Below are 14,139 nucleotides of genomic sequence, written 5' to 3' on the forward strand. Positions count from 1 at the left end.
GAATGTATGGAATGGGCTGTTATTTTTTAAATGGGTTGTATTTGTCCTCCACGGGTTTAGAGGCTGACTTGTGGGCCTAGCAAAATGACGCGTACACAATCAGGAGATGATTGTACGTGGAGAGGATGACAGCAGGGACCCGCCAAGGTCATGGCAGTACGCAAGCAAGTGCCTCCTTATTTCAAGCCAATAAACAAATGGCTCCTCCTAGTGGATTTCTGACATCTGGGTCCCATGCCATTGTTAACGTAGTCAATAAATGAGAGAATTGCACAATGAGCGGCTGACACCAGGGACCCAGCAGCTCGCCCAGTTATTTTTGTTTTGGGTTAATTTGATAAATGCCTCCGAGAAATGCCACTGCAATTTCCAAACTTTGAAAAATGCCATTTCATGCCATTTCTAGTGGCATTTTTTGAAGTCTGGAGTGGCGTTTTTCAAAGTTTGCAAACTGCAGTGGCGTTTTTCAAAGTTTGCAAACTGTAGTGGCATTTTTCAAAGTTTGCAAAAATTGCAGTGGCATTTTTCAAAGTTTGGAAATTGAAGTGGCATTTTTATGAATCGCCATAGTTGGAGTGGCATTTATCTAATATGTTTTTGAGATGGAAGCAGGGTGTCAACTGGGCTGTGCGGGACACTCTGGTCTGTCTAGACAACCTTTTCTTTTATGTTTACCACAGACCAGCCTAGTAGTTTTTTTCTTTTTGAAAATGGCTAGCCCAGTTTTTTTGTGATTTGTCAAGTAAGTCACTTTATCAGGCCTGTTGGGCTAGACGAGGAGAGCTTCATTCGGCTGGCCGAGATAATGGCCTATCAGTAATGAGAAATGGGCTGTACATTTTTAAAACACATCAAACCGACAATTAGTTTCAAATATCTTTTTTTCATTTTGAGATTTTAAATTGCATTGATTTTTATGCGTGGACAATTTATTGGATTTTATATTGATATACATTTATTTTTAAAATCAGTCTGAATGTGACTCGAAATTTCAGGATTAAAAACAGTTCAGACCGCACCGACATATGCAAAATTTCGTATAATTTTTTAACCGTGGCCACAATATGGGCTGTAATGCTAACAAAACGAATATGGGCTCCAAAAAACCCCGTAAGAACTAGCAAATGGGCTGTAAACTATTTGAAATAATGGCAGATGGGCTGTATGCTGTTTTCCACAGATTTGAGGCTTTCCACAGATGGCCTGTATACTGTTGGATGTCCATCAACAGCCGTCGTGCTTCTTCAATCTCTCCTCTTCCTGCTCCAGCCGCTCAAACAAGCACCGGCGGGACTGCCTGCTCCCTCCTCCCCGCAGCCGGCTGTGTTGCCGCGCAGGCCTCACTGCCCGACCGTACTCCCATCGCTGGCCTAGCTATCCCTCTACTCACCCTCAGTCCCACACATGATGTTATTCTCCGGCGACGGCAGACGAACCAGTAAACCCTCGTACTCCTCCGCGTGGGAAATAACAGCCGAGTATTCCCTGGCTCCGTGTCGTTCCCTTCCTAGGCCTCACCATCGACCACTGCCCTGGTGCTCTCGGCGTGGCCTGGTCAACGTGGTCAATGAACGACATCCATCAGAAGTGGACTATACGTGGAGAGGCTGACAGCTAGGTCCATGGCCGCACGCAAGGAAATGCCTCCTTATTACGCGCAAACTAATGATTCCTCCACCTGACATCTAGGACCCACCGAAAGGGCCTCTGTATTTCGCGAAAAAACGTTACTGCCGCTGACAGCTCGGACCCACCAGCTATATCTTCGCACGCAAGGAAGTGCCTCCTTATTACACCCAAAAAAAGAATACTCCCCCTGCTAGCTGGGACCCAGTATAGTGGGCCTACTAAGTTGACGGGGATGAAGGGCTTTCTCAACTTAGTCAATATGCACGATTCTAGCTCGACTGACCGTACGATGTCCATCCAACGGCCATAGTGCTTCTTCAACCTCTGGTCTTCTTGCTCCAGCCGCCCAAAGCAGGGCCGGTCGTGCCGCCTGCTCCTGCCTCCCATGGCCGGCTGTGCTGCCGCGGAGGCCTCACCGCCCCCATACTACTCCCACTGCTGGCCAGGCCATCCCTCCACTCCACTCACCCACACCCCCTGTTATTCTATGGCGATGGCAGCGCAGCCGAACCAGTGAACCCTCGTACTCCTCTCCGCGTGGGCATCCACTGCCGCGTCTTCCCCGGCTCCGCGACGTCCCCTTCTTAGGCCTCGCCGTCGTCCACCGCCGTGGTGCTCTCGGCGCGGCGTGGTCAATGTGGTCAACGACCGAATTCCATCGGAAGAATACTGTACGTGGAGAGGCTAACAGCTGGGTCCATGGCAGCTGCAAGGAAGTGCCTCCTTACTACGCGGAAAATAATTATTCGTCCACCAGAAAGCAGGGACCCATCGGACGGGCCAGCAGTATTTCGCGAAAAAAAGTTTGCCCCTGACTGCTGGGACCCACCCGACGGGCCACCATATTTCACGAAAAAAACATTCCCCCTACTATCAGCTCAGACCCACTGGAAGTGCCTCCTTATTACGCACAAAAAAATGAATACCCCCCCAGCTAGCTGGGACCCACCTTGGTGGGAGGCTGACTTGTGGGCCTACTAAGTTGACGGGGACGGGAGGCTTTGTCAACTTAGTCAATATAAATGATTCTAGCTCCAGTGACCATACGATGTCCATCCAACGGCCGTAGTGCTTCTTCAACCTCTGGTCTTCTTGCTCTAGCCGCCCAAAGCAGCGCCAGTCGTGCCGCATGCTCCTGCCTCCCGTGGTCGGATGTGCTGCCGCGGAGGCCTCATAGCCCCCTACTATTCCCACTGCTGGCCAGGCCCTGTGGTGACGGCAGCCTCACACCGGAGCCGAACCAGTGAACCCTCGTACTCCTCTCGGCGCGGGCTTCCACTGCCGCGTCTTCCCCGGCTCCCCGTCGTTCCCTTCCTAGGCCTCGCCGTCGTCCACCACCCTGGTGCTCTCGGCACGGCATGGTCAACGTGGTCAAGGAACGATTTCCATCGGATGCGGACTATATGTGGAGAGGCTGACAGCTAGGTCCACGGCCGCAGCAAGGAAGTGCCTCCTTATTACGCGGAAAATTATTATTCCTCCACCTGACAGCGGGAACCCAACGGACGAGCCACCGTATTTGGCAAAAAAAAACGTTACCCCCTTGACTGCTGGGACCCACCAGCTACACCTTCGCATGCAAGGAAGTGCGTCCGGGCAAAAAAAAACGATTCGCCCCTCTGACTGCTGGGACCCACCAGCTATATTTTCGCACGCAAGAAAGTGCCTGACAGTCGGGACCCACCTGGTCGAAGCGTACGTAGCGTTGTCATTCTGGTCGCGAACGTGTACGTACATACTGGTTGTTGTAGAGGCGCGCACGTGTCGTAGTAGAGGCGCGCACGTAGCATGTACACGTAAGTACAACGGCCAGGGTGCAAGAAAGAAAGTATGACCACGTATGTGTACATACGGGCGGGGTCTCAAACGCCTACTCGCGCATACGTACATGGCTGGGTCGGAACGGAGAAACAGCGTCGTCGTCGTGTTCATGGGGAGCCAACCGCCTGGGTCGGAATGGAATGCGTGGTCGTGTTCATCGGGAGGGCTTGGACGGAACAGGCGATGGAAACGAGGCCTGGCATACTGCACAACGGAGGAAACGGACCTCCTACGTCCGGAACGTGGTTCTGTTGATCGGGAGGGGTGTGGCGTACCGTAAAACGTAGGAAACGGACCTCCTATGGTTGAAACGGGGGTCCTGTTGATCGGGAGGGGTGTGGCGTACCGCAAAACGGACGAAACGGACCTCCTATGGTCGAAACGGGGGTCCTGTTAATCGGGAGGGGTGTGGCGTACCGCAAAACGGACAAAACGGACCTCCTACGGACGAAACGGGGGTCCTGTTCATCGGGAGGGGTGTGGCGTACCGCAAAACGGGACTCCACGGGATACTGTTCATCTCCACCATCGACCTCCTCCGGCCTCCACGGGCTACCGTCGACCTCCTCCAGCCTCCACGGGCTCCTGTTCATCCAGCCTCCACCGCGCGCTACTCCACCGGCTACTGTTCAACCACCCCTCCACGGGCACCCCTCCACCGTCTATTGTTCATCCAGCCCTCCACACCACGGGGTCCTGTTCAACCACCCCTCCACGGCAACCCCTCCACTGTCTACTGTTCATCCAGCCCTCCATACCACGGGTTCCTGTTCATCCAGAGGCAACGCCACCGCTCACTGTTCATCCAACCCTCCCCCCTCCCCTGCAACGCTCACTGTTCATCCAATCGATCGGCTTCAGTTAGCAGCAGTAGCGAAGGAATCGCTCCATCAGGTTCACTTAACAGCCATCGATCGATCGCTCGGGTTCAGTAACGCGTAGCCTGCAGTGCAATCGCTCGGGTTCAGTTAGAGCCCAACGCCTCGCTCGGGTTCAGTTAGAGCCAATCCCTCGCACCTGTATGAGAGAAACGCGCATCGCTCCGCCCCCGACCTCCCATCGTAACCGGCAACTCCCTGAAATTTTCCTCCCCCTCGCTTCTACCACAGTTTTTTCCGTCATGGATGGCCCAAAGAATGTCATGCAGCTGCGTCTCCGGCCTGCCCAGGACAAAAAGCCCATATTCTGTCATGATTTTTTGTCATAGAAGTAGGAGCCCACCACATCTATGATGATACCGAGTTTTGTCACAATTATCGTAATAGAAGTGTCATATGTATGACAGAAAAAAATTTGGTTCGGCCCAAAATGTCACGAATGTGTGTTTTTTTGTAGTGCAAGGGTTGCTATACGTGATCAAGATGTTAAATTACCGAGGGACGCAAATGTACGGGCTTGTGAGTGGCGATCCGATGATTTTATGGTCGAACCAGGCTTCGAGGAGGAATTTGACGCGTATGTGCGTAATGCCGAGCTGGAGGACTTCCTACAAGATAAGTGTCCTCAATATTATCAATTGACTGATTCCTTTGTGTGGAGGTTCGAATATATCTCTGTGCGCAATTCTCCTAGTGTCATGTTTGATATTTATGATACATCTTATACCATGGATTTAGAGGATTTCACAACTGCTTGCAAACTGCCGTGAGACAGGGGGGCGCCCCCTAGGGCGCGGCCTCCTATCCGGTGAGCCCCCCTGGACCTCCACCGACATCAACTCCAACTCCATATATTCACGTTCGGTGAGAAAAAAATCAAAGAGAAAGTTTCATCGCGTTTTACGACACGGAGCCGCCGCCAAGCCCTAATCTCTCTCGGGAGGGCTGATCTGGAGTCTGTTCCGGGCTCCGGAGAGGGGGATTCGTCGCCATCGTCATCATCAACCATCCTCCATCACCAATTTCATGATGCTCACCGCCGCGCGTGAGTAATTCCATTGTAGGCTTGCTGGACGGTGATGGGTTGGATGAGATTTACCATGTAATCAAGTTAGTTTTGTTGGGGTTTGATCCCTAGTATCCACTATGTTCTGGGATTGATGTTGCTATGACTTTGCTTGTCACTAGGGCCCGAGTGCCATGATTTCAGATCTGAACCTATTATGTTTTCATGAATATATGTGTGTTCTTGATCCTATCTTGCAAGTCTATAGTCACCTATTATGTGTTATGATCCGACAACCCCGAAGTGACAATAATCGGGATACTTCTCGGTGATGACCGTAGTTTGAGGAGTTCATGTATTCACTATGTGCTAATGCTTTGTTCCGGTTCTCTGTTAAAAGGAGGCCTTAATATCCCTTAGTTTTCATAAGGACCCCGCTGCAACGGGAGGGTAGGACAAAAGATGTCATGCAAGTTCTTTTCCATAAGCACGTATGACTATTTACGGAATACATGCCTACATTATATTGATGAACTGGAGCTAGTTCTAAGTCACCCTATGTTATAACTATTACATGAGGAATCGTATCCAGCATAATTATCCATCACTGATCCATTGCTTACGAGCTTTTCATATATTGTTCTTTGATTATTTACTTTTCCGTTGCTACTGTTACAACTACTACAAAAACCCAAAAACATTTATCTTTACTTTTGCTACCGTTACCTTTATTATCATACTACTTTGCTACTAAATACTTTGCTGCAGATACTAAGTTATCCAGGTGTGGTTGAATTGACAACTCAACTGCTAATACTCAAGAATATTCTTTGGCTCCCCTTGTGTCGAATCAATAAATTTTGGTTGAATACTTTACCCTCGAAAGCTGTTGTGAGCCCCTACACTTGTGGGTTATCAATAATAAAGGCCTTACTCGCCATGATTTTCCTGGCCTCCTGGATTTCTTGGAGGGCGCCTTGGGCTTCAACCCGGGCATCGTGTGCGTTTTGGCGGGACTTGTCCAGTTCGAACTTTTGATCCGTAAGGTCGCGCTCCAAGGACTCGCACTTCTTGACGACGTCCTGGAGCTCTTGCTAGACCTCAGTGACCCTGGCCTCGTGCTTTTCATGGGCGCCTTTTCCTTGGCCGCTTCATCCTCGACCTTGGCCAACGCCTTCTTGAGGGTCTCCACCTCGGCCACCGCTCCTAACAAATAATACGACACTTTAGTCAGTACAAATCATTCATCCTTCCTGAATATATACAAGGTTATTGCATACCTTGGCTATCCTCTAGCTGCTTTTTCATGCGGCCGAGTTCCTCCTCGGTCCGCTCCAGACTCTGCTTCAGTCCGGAGACCTCAGCAGTATGAGAGGTCGCAACTAGTAGCGATGCCTACTTATTAACATAGACATTTCAGTTTAGTCTCCTGCGAAAATTATTTGATCCTCTGTTCGGCTTTTCTTTCCAAACACCAGACAGAGTATCGTGGGCTACTGTCTATACTGTGACATTCTTTTTATAATTATGTTGCTGACCTCAAAGCTTGTTAGAAGGCTTGTGCAGGCTTCGGTCACTCTGCTCTTCACGAACTGAATCCTCTCAATCACCGTACCCATAAGGGTAGAGTGTCCCTCAACAATGGAAGCGCCTCGCAACACTTCCAACAAATTATCCAGTGCCTCTGGATTGACAGAGGTCACCGGTGGGATAGGCACACCTCCTTCTTTTGAAAGAGGCGGATGGCCTGATTTCAGAGCCATATGGGTCTCCGGAACTGTATTTAGCTAGGGGCCGAATTGAAAACGGCCCCCATCGTCATTATCCATGGGGGTTTGCTCCCCCATGTGCCCGACAGCCGAGGCTTCACCCTCTGGAGCCTCCCTGATGGCCTCCTAAATCTCTCCCGGGCCTGGGATCCTTCGGGATGACTCCTCGGCGCCATCTATGTCCTTGGGAGAGGAGGCCACTGGAAGGGTCCCACTGTCCATCCCTTCCGGGTCCAACGAGTCCTCCGAAGATAAGGACTTCTCGAGGTTGGACCGAGTCGGACTAAAATATACAATCCAACACGTCAAAACAACGAAGTAGAGGGACCGGATATACGAATGTGTCGGGATACTTATGATTTGGCCAGGGGCTTGTCCCTGGGGTGCCACTCCGAGATGCTATCGGTGGCCGCGCTGGAGCTGTCCGGAAGGGAAGCTTTCCCCTTCTTGGACGCCTCGGCCTCCAGACTTGTGGGGGCCAACCTCTTCTTTCTCCCCCCTCAGGGGGGACAGCTTTCTTCTTCTTCCTCCTCTTCATCGTCGTCCTCGGCGACGGAGGAGTGATTCTCGGCATCTTTGGACATCGCGTCTGAAGTGCCCTTGAAACAGAGACCACATCCGGTCCCCTTGGCCTTCTTCTTGGCCTTCTTCTCCGGTGCCTGATAAGGCGCCGGAACCAGCATCTTCGTCAGAAGCAGGATTTTTGGGTCCTCGGGCAGCAGAGCCAGACAGTTAATCCGCTCTGCCTTCTCTGTCTAGGCCTGAAAGGATCAATAGGGAGGCTTAGATGCCTTCCTCAAGTATGCAAGTGAAGGGTACACCTTGAAAACATGATAAAACTTACCGGACTAGTAGGGTGGGTTAAGTCGTGCCCGCCATCCTCGGCCGTGGCCGACCGTGCCTCGTTGCCCTTGAAGAGCACCTTCCAGATGTCTTCGTGCATAGTGCCGAAGAGCTCCAGCAGGGTCTGGTGCTTGGCCGGATCGAACTCCCATAGATGGCAAGTCCGGCGTTGGCATGGAAGGATCCGGCGAACCAGCATCACCTGGATCACATTGACTGACTTGATTTTCTTGTTTATCATGTTATGAATGCGCGTCTGGAGCGCTGTCAGCTCGTCCGGAGAAGACCAAGTCAGGCCTTTCTCTTGCCAGGAGGTGAGCCGCGCTCCGGATTCGGACATGGCTGGAGTGCTTTTTGGGGGCGGAGAAGATGAGAACTTGGGCGCTGAAGCTCGAGAATGGGACGGGTAGAGAGAGAGAAGGTGTGGGTGAAAAAGGGTGAATACTTATCCCTTTATAAAGGCAGTGAATAGCATGCGCCTCCCCACTCGCCTTAAAACTTGCCTATTACCCAAGGGCCGTGCAAATGGCACCGTTGGGTTACCCATGCCCATATTGATGAGAATCCCACAATAAGGGGACACGATCTCTGCTTTGACAAGACGTGCCAATGAAACCGCACCTCGAAATATGGAGTGGCAGGCTAAAAACGGTTTGAATAATGGCCGGGTGGTGTCGTGATGTCACACTACAAAAAATTGTCAGCGGATTGGACTCGTGAAATATTATACTCTCTACGGTTGTGTGTGGTATTTGTTTTGCAGATCCGGACACGCTTTCCGTGTTTGAAGACTATTGTGGAGTATTCAGAGAAGGAACCGGCCTTGCAATGCCGAAGACAATCTGTGCGCCGGACTCATCGTCATTGAAGCCTGGTTCAGGGGCTACTAAGGGAGTCCTGGATTAAGGGGTCCTCGGACGGCCGGACTATTAACATGGGCCGGACTGTTGGGCTATGAAGATACAAGATAGAAGACTTCCTCCCATGTCCGGATGGGACTCTCCTTTGCGTGGATGGCAAGTTTGATGATTCGGATGTGTAGATTCCTTTCTTTGTAACCGACTTTATGTAACCCTAGTCCCCTACAGTGTCTATATAAACCGGAGGGTTTAGTCCATAGGGGGAATCATAATCATATATGCTAGACTCTTAGGGTTTCAGCCATTACGATCTCGTGGTAGATCAACTCTTGTAATACTAATATTCATCAAGATCAATCAAGTAGGAAGTAGGGGATTACGTCCATAGAGAGGGCCCAAACCTGGGTAAACATCGTGTCCCCCGCCTCCTATTACCATCAGCCTTAGATGCACAGTTCGGGACCCCCTACCTGAGATCCGCTGGTTTTGACACCGACATTGGTGCTTTCATTGAGAGTTCCGCTGCGTCGTCACAAAAAGGTTTGATGGCTCCATTAATCACCTACAACAATGCAGTCCAGGGGAAGATTATCCTCCCCGGATAGATCTTCGTATTCGGCGGCTTCGCACTATGGGCCAACTCACTTGGCCATCTAGAGCAGATCGACAACTACGCCCTTGGCCATCGGGTCAGTCTTAGAAGTTTGAATTACGTGCTCAATATCCGCGAAGACTCGATCTTTGACGGATTCGAGCCTGTGATGGCCGCTCCCTGCCACCACGATGAACATGACCTAAATCTGTCATTGGATCATGCTCAGGAGATAGCGCCTATAACCGCTCTGTCCCTAAATCTGGAGCAGATCGCGCCATCCGAGGACGGGATGTTCAACCCCGCCACGGAAGCCGCAGACTCAGCGGCGCTGGAGCCGCACATAGGTCCAACCTTGAGCGGGGCCTGTGTCATCGGAACCTCCGATTCGTCTCCGGCCATAAGTTCTGAACCGCGTGCATCCACGCCCATCGAACCTGATCAGGCGCCGGTCGTCGAGTTCAGCTCTGCGGACATCTTCTGACACTCACCTTTAGGCGACGTGCTAAGCTCACTAAAAGCCCTCTCCTTGTTAGGAGACTCTCAGCCGAACTATATCCGACTTCAATTGGAAGCTGGTGACGGAGAATTTCGCTTCCCACCCACCACCCGCTACATAGCCACTGTCGAGGACTTAACCGACATGCTCGACTATGACTTCGAAGACATCGACGTTATGGACGATGATGCCAGAGAGGAGCAGGAACAAAAACCACCGCTTACATGGCACTGGACAGCCACCTCCTCGTATGACGTATACATGGTGGATACACCCAAAGAGAACAACGGCGACAATGAAAATCCAGTTGAGGATAAGCCTCCTGAGATACATCCAAAGCGCTGGCATCAGCGGCGCCGCTCTAAGCCACGCCGTGGTAAGAACAGCAATATCATCACAGGAGAAAACAATACTCCGGACGATGCCGAAGAAAATGAAGACCCCGTTGAGCTAACCTCCAAACAGGACGAACGGGAAGATGGGTGAGTTTGCCCTGACGAACAGACCATAAATGAAGACTCGGAGGACAGTAACTACCTTCTGCTCTCCGAGGACAAGGTGAGCCTCAGGGACGAAGACTTTATCGTGCCTGAGGAGCCCGACGAACAGGAGCGCTTTAAACGCCGGCTAATAGCCACTGCAAGGAGCCTGAAAAATAAGCAGCAGCAGCTTCAAGCTGACCAAGATTTGCTCAACGATAGATGGACTGATGTCCTAGCAGCCAAAGAATACGGCCTCCAACGCCCAACCAAAAGTTACCCAAAGCGCAAACTGTTACCTCAATTCGATGACGAGGCACTAAAGTGCGTCCTACCAGCGCATAATGCGGCTGACCGACCACCACGTGGCCGGGACAAAGTGGCAACTCGAGCCGAACACTAGCCCGCACTACCTCACCGTAAAAATAGAAATACAACAGCTCAGGGATACACACATGACCTGCGGCATGACCTGGAAAATAGAGCAGGCTAGACCAGATCGATCTATGGATCGCGGGGGCGTGCCCCGATGTGCAATGATGGCCATCCGGCTGGACGTGACAAACATAACCACGCCCGGACCAAAGACTACAGATGAACACCATCATAACTATGTCACGACTTGGCCCGGCATAGAGGCGCCGCACACCCCCTTTGCTTCACTAATGAAGTAATGGAACATGAATTCCCGGAAGGGTTTAAACCCGTGAACATTGAATCGTATGATGGAACAACAGACCATGCAGTGTGGATCTAGGATTTCCTTCTCCATATTCATATGGCCAGCGGTGATGATCTTCATGCCATCAAATACCTCCCGCTAAAACTCAAGAGACCAGCTCGGCACTGGTTGAACAATCTGCCCGAAAACTCCATCGGCAGCTGGGAAGACTTGGAAGATGCCTTCCTCGACAACTTCCAAGGTACATATGTCCGACCTCCGGATGCCAATCACTTAAGTCACATAGTTCAGCAGCCTGGAAGTCAGCCAGGAAATTCTGGACTAGGTTCCTAACTAAAAAGAACTAGATCGTCAACTGTCCAGATGTCGAAGCCCTAGCGGCCTTTAAGCACAACATCCGTGACAAATGGCTCGCTCGACACCTCGGCCAAGAAAAACCGAAGTCCATGGCAACCCTCACAACGCTTATGACCCGCTTCTGCGTGGGCGAGGATAGCTGGCTAGCCCGTAGCAATAACAATGCAAGTGAACCTGGCACTTCTGAAGCCAGAAACAGCAACGGCAATCCCCGACCCAACAGACACAAGCGTCGAAGCAACGGTGACAACACCGAAGACACGGCGGTCAACGCCGTATACAGTGGCTCTAAGTCTGGTTAGCGAAAAAAGCCATATAACAGAATAATCCGGGCCCGTCCAGTTTGGACCGCATACTCGATCGTCCATGTCAAATCCATGGCACTCCTGATAAACAAGCCAATCAAACCAACAGAGAGTGTTGGGTTTTTAAATAGGCCGGCAAGTTAAATGCCGAGAACAAGGAGAAGGGGTCGCAAAGCAAGGACGATGACGAGGAACCCCGGCCACCGAACACAGGGGGACAAAAGAAGTCCCCCCCCCCCCCAAGTTAAAACGGTAAGCATGATATACGCTATATCCCCAAGAGGGAGCGCAAGCGCGTGCTCAGGGACGTCTACGCGATAGAGCTAGTGGCCCCAAAGTTCAACCCATGGCCGTCCTGCCCGATCACCTTTGATTACAGGGACCATCCGACCAGTATCCGTCATGGCGGTGCGGCCGCACTGGTCCTCAACCCAATCATTGATGGATTCCACCTTACACGAGTCCTCATGGACGGTGGCTGCAGCCTGAACATACTTTATCAGGGTACATTGTGCAAAATGGGTATCGATCCCTCAAGGATCAAGCACACCAAAACCACCTTTAAGGGTGTCATACCAGGTGTAGAGGCCTGCTGCACGGGCTCAATCACACTGGAAGTGGTCTTTGGATCCTCGGACAATTTCCGAAGTGAAGAATTGGTCTTCGATATCGTCCCTCCGCAGTGGCTATCACACACTGCTTGGACGAACCGCATTCGCTCGATTCAATGCGATGCCGCACTATGCTTATCTCAAGCTCAAAATGCCCGGACCACGCAGTGTCATAACAGTCAATGGAAACGCGGAACGCTCCCTCTGTACCGAGGAGCACATCGCGGGCCTTGCAGCAGAAGTACAGAGCGGCCTTTTCATGTAGAACCTTAATTGGGCTACCAAGCTCCCGGACACTGTCAAACGAGTCCGAACTACCCTGCAGCAAGACAGTCCAGCTCATCAAGAGCTCGACTAGCAATCCAGCCTCCATCCCAGTCCCGACCAAGCAGCGACATTCGTACCGCGCATACATAACTACGCACTTAAAATACCATGGGCATAGACGGAGGCACAACTAGATCGGGGTCCATCGTATGGCTCAACCGCTCCTGGACCCGCATACTTTTACTTTTTCTTTTTTATTTTCTTTCCCAGGTCCTTCCTGGTGACCTGATCAATGGACCTATAGAGGGACGGATACACCAAGACGGCAAGAAGCATTGACGTATAAGGGAATTTCCAGGTGGTCTCTTTAAGCGATCGTTATACCTGTTTTTGAGGACCCGCATGCAGCTCTCCCTTGGTTGTGGCATGTTAAATAGCCTTGTTGCTTATCGCACTACTTGTACAAAATACGGTTTGACGTATTAATCAAACTACAATGAAAAAATAGTTTGCGGCCTAATTTTTGCAGCATTAGCCTATTATTTCATTTTTTCTTCTTTTTCTTGATATTTTTATCAAATTGCGCCTATACACTCTGGTACGCCTTAATTCACCTGGGGCTTCATTACGCTCCATAATATGGCAACAAAGTCCGAACACTTTTTTACAGTGTAGTTCGGCACTCCGAACTTATAGCATTATATGCATCGGCTCCGAATCATGTCTTTGGTCAATAGTTGGGTTGCCCGGCTCCTGTGCTTGCTACCTTACGTTCCGCTATATCGGCTAGGGTAGTAAAGGGAGAACTACTGCGATTGTGTCTTGGTTCATCCGGATCGGCACCTTAGTAGAGAAAGCCGAAAACTGACGGTCATGATGCGGCGTGAGCTGGTCAGCTGTTCGAGAGGTTACAAATTTTTAGCGATTTTTTCCGCATTATGCGAGGAATCAGTTTTTATCTGATTAGGTGTTTAAAGTACCCCAAGTTCGGACTTACGAACACTAGGGGCTGCGCCTAAATTTCTATTGTCAAACTCCTATGGCTAAGTGAGGGTGATAAAGCCATATAGTCTGATTGCCTAGTTCGTTGCGCTAAACACCTCCTTTAAGGACCAAAATTTGGAGTAAAGATTGTTTAGATTTATCCCAAACACCCCCGTACTACCTACATGGGGGCGGAAGCCGACGACTGGCCAACTCTCAGATTTAACGATACGACCGCATAGGAGGTAAAATTTAAATAACAAGCATTATATTACATGACAATCTGGTTTCATAGTACAGGACAGGATAACATGAATGTATTCATTCAAAGATGACATCCTTAGCACATTGCTCTGCCACACGGCGGGATCCATCCAGGACAATGTCAAAATACAGCTCGGGCGTGCGGTGCTCCTTACCCGAGGGCGGTCCCTCGGTCCCAACCTTCACGGCGTCCATCTTCACCCAATGAATCTTGACCCGAGCGAAGGCCATGCCCGCGCCTTCAATGCAGACCGACCGCTTGATGGCATCAAGCCGAGGGCAGGCACTGACCA

This window comes from Triticum dicoccoides, chromosome 3B (assembly GCF_002162155.2).
Source record: "Triticum dicoccoides isolate Atlit2015 ecotype Zavitan chromosome 3B, WEW_v2.0, whole genome shotgun sequence".
In the NCBI taxonomy this organism is placed as follows: domain Eukaryota; kingdom Viridiplantae; phylum Streptophyta; class Magnoliopsida; order Poales; family Poaceae; genus Triticum; species Triticum dicoccoides.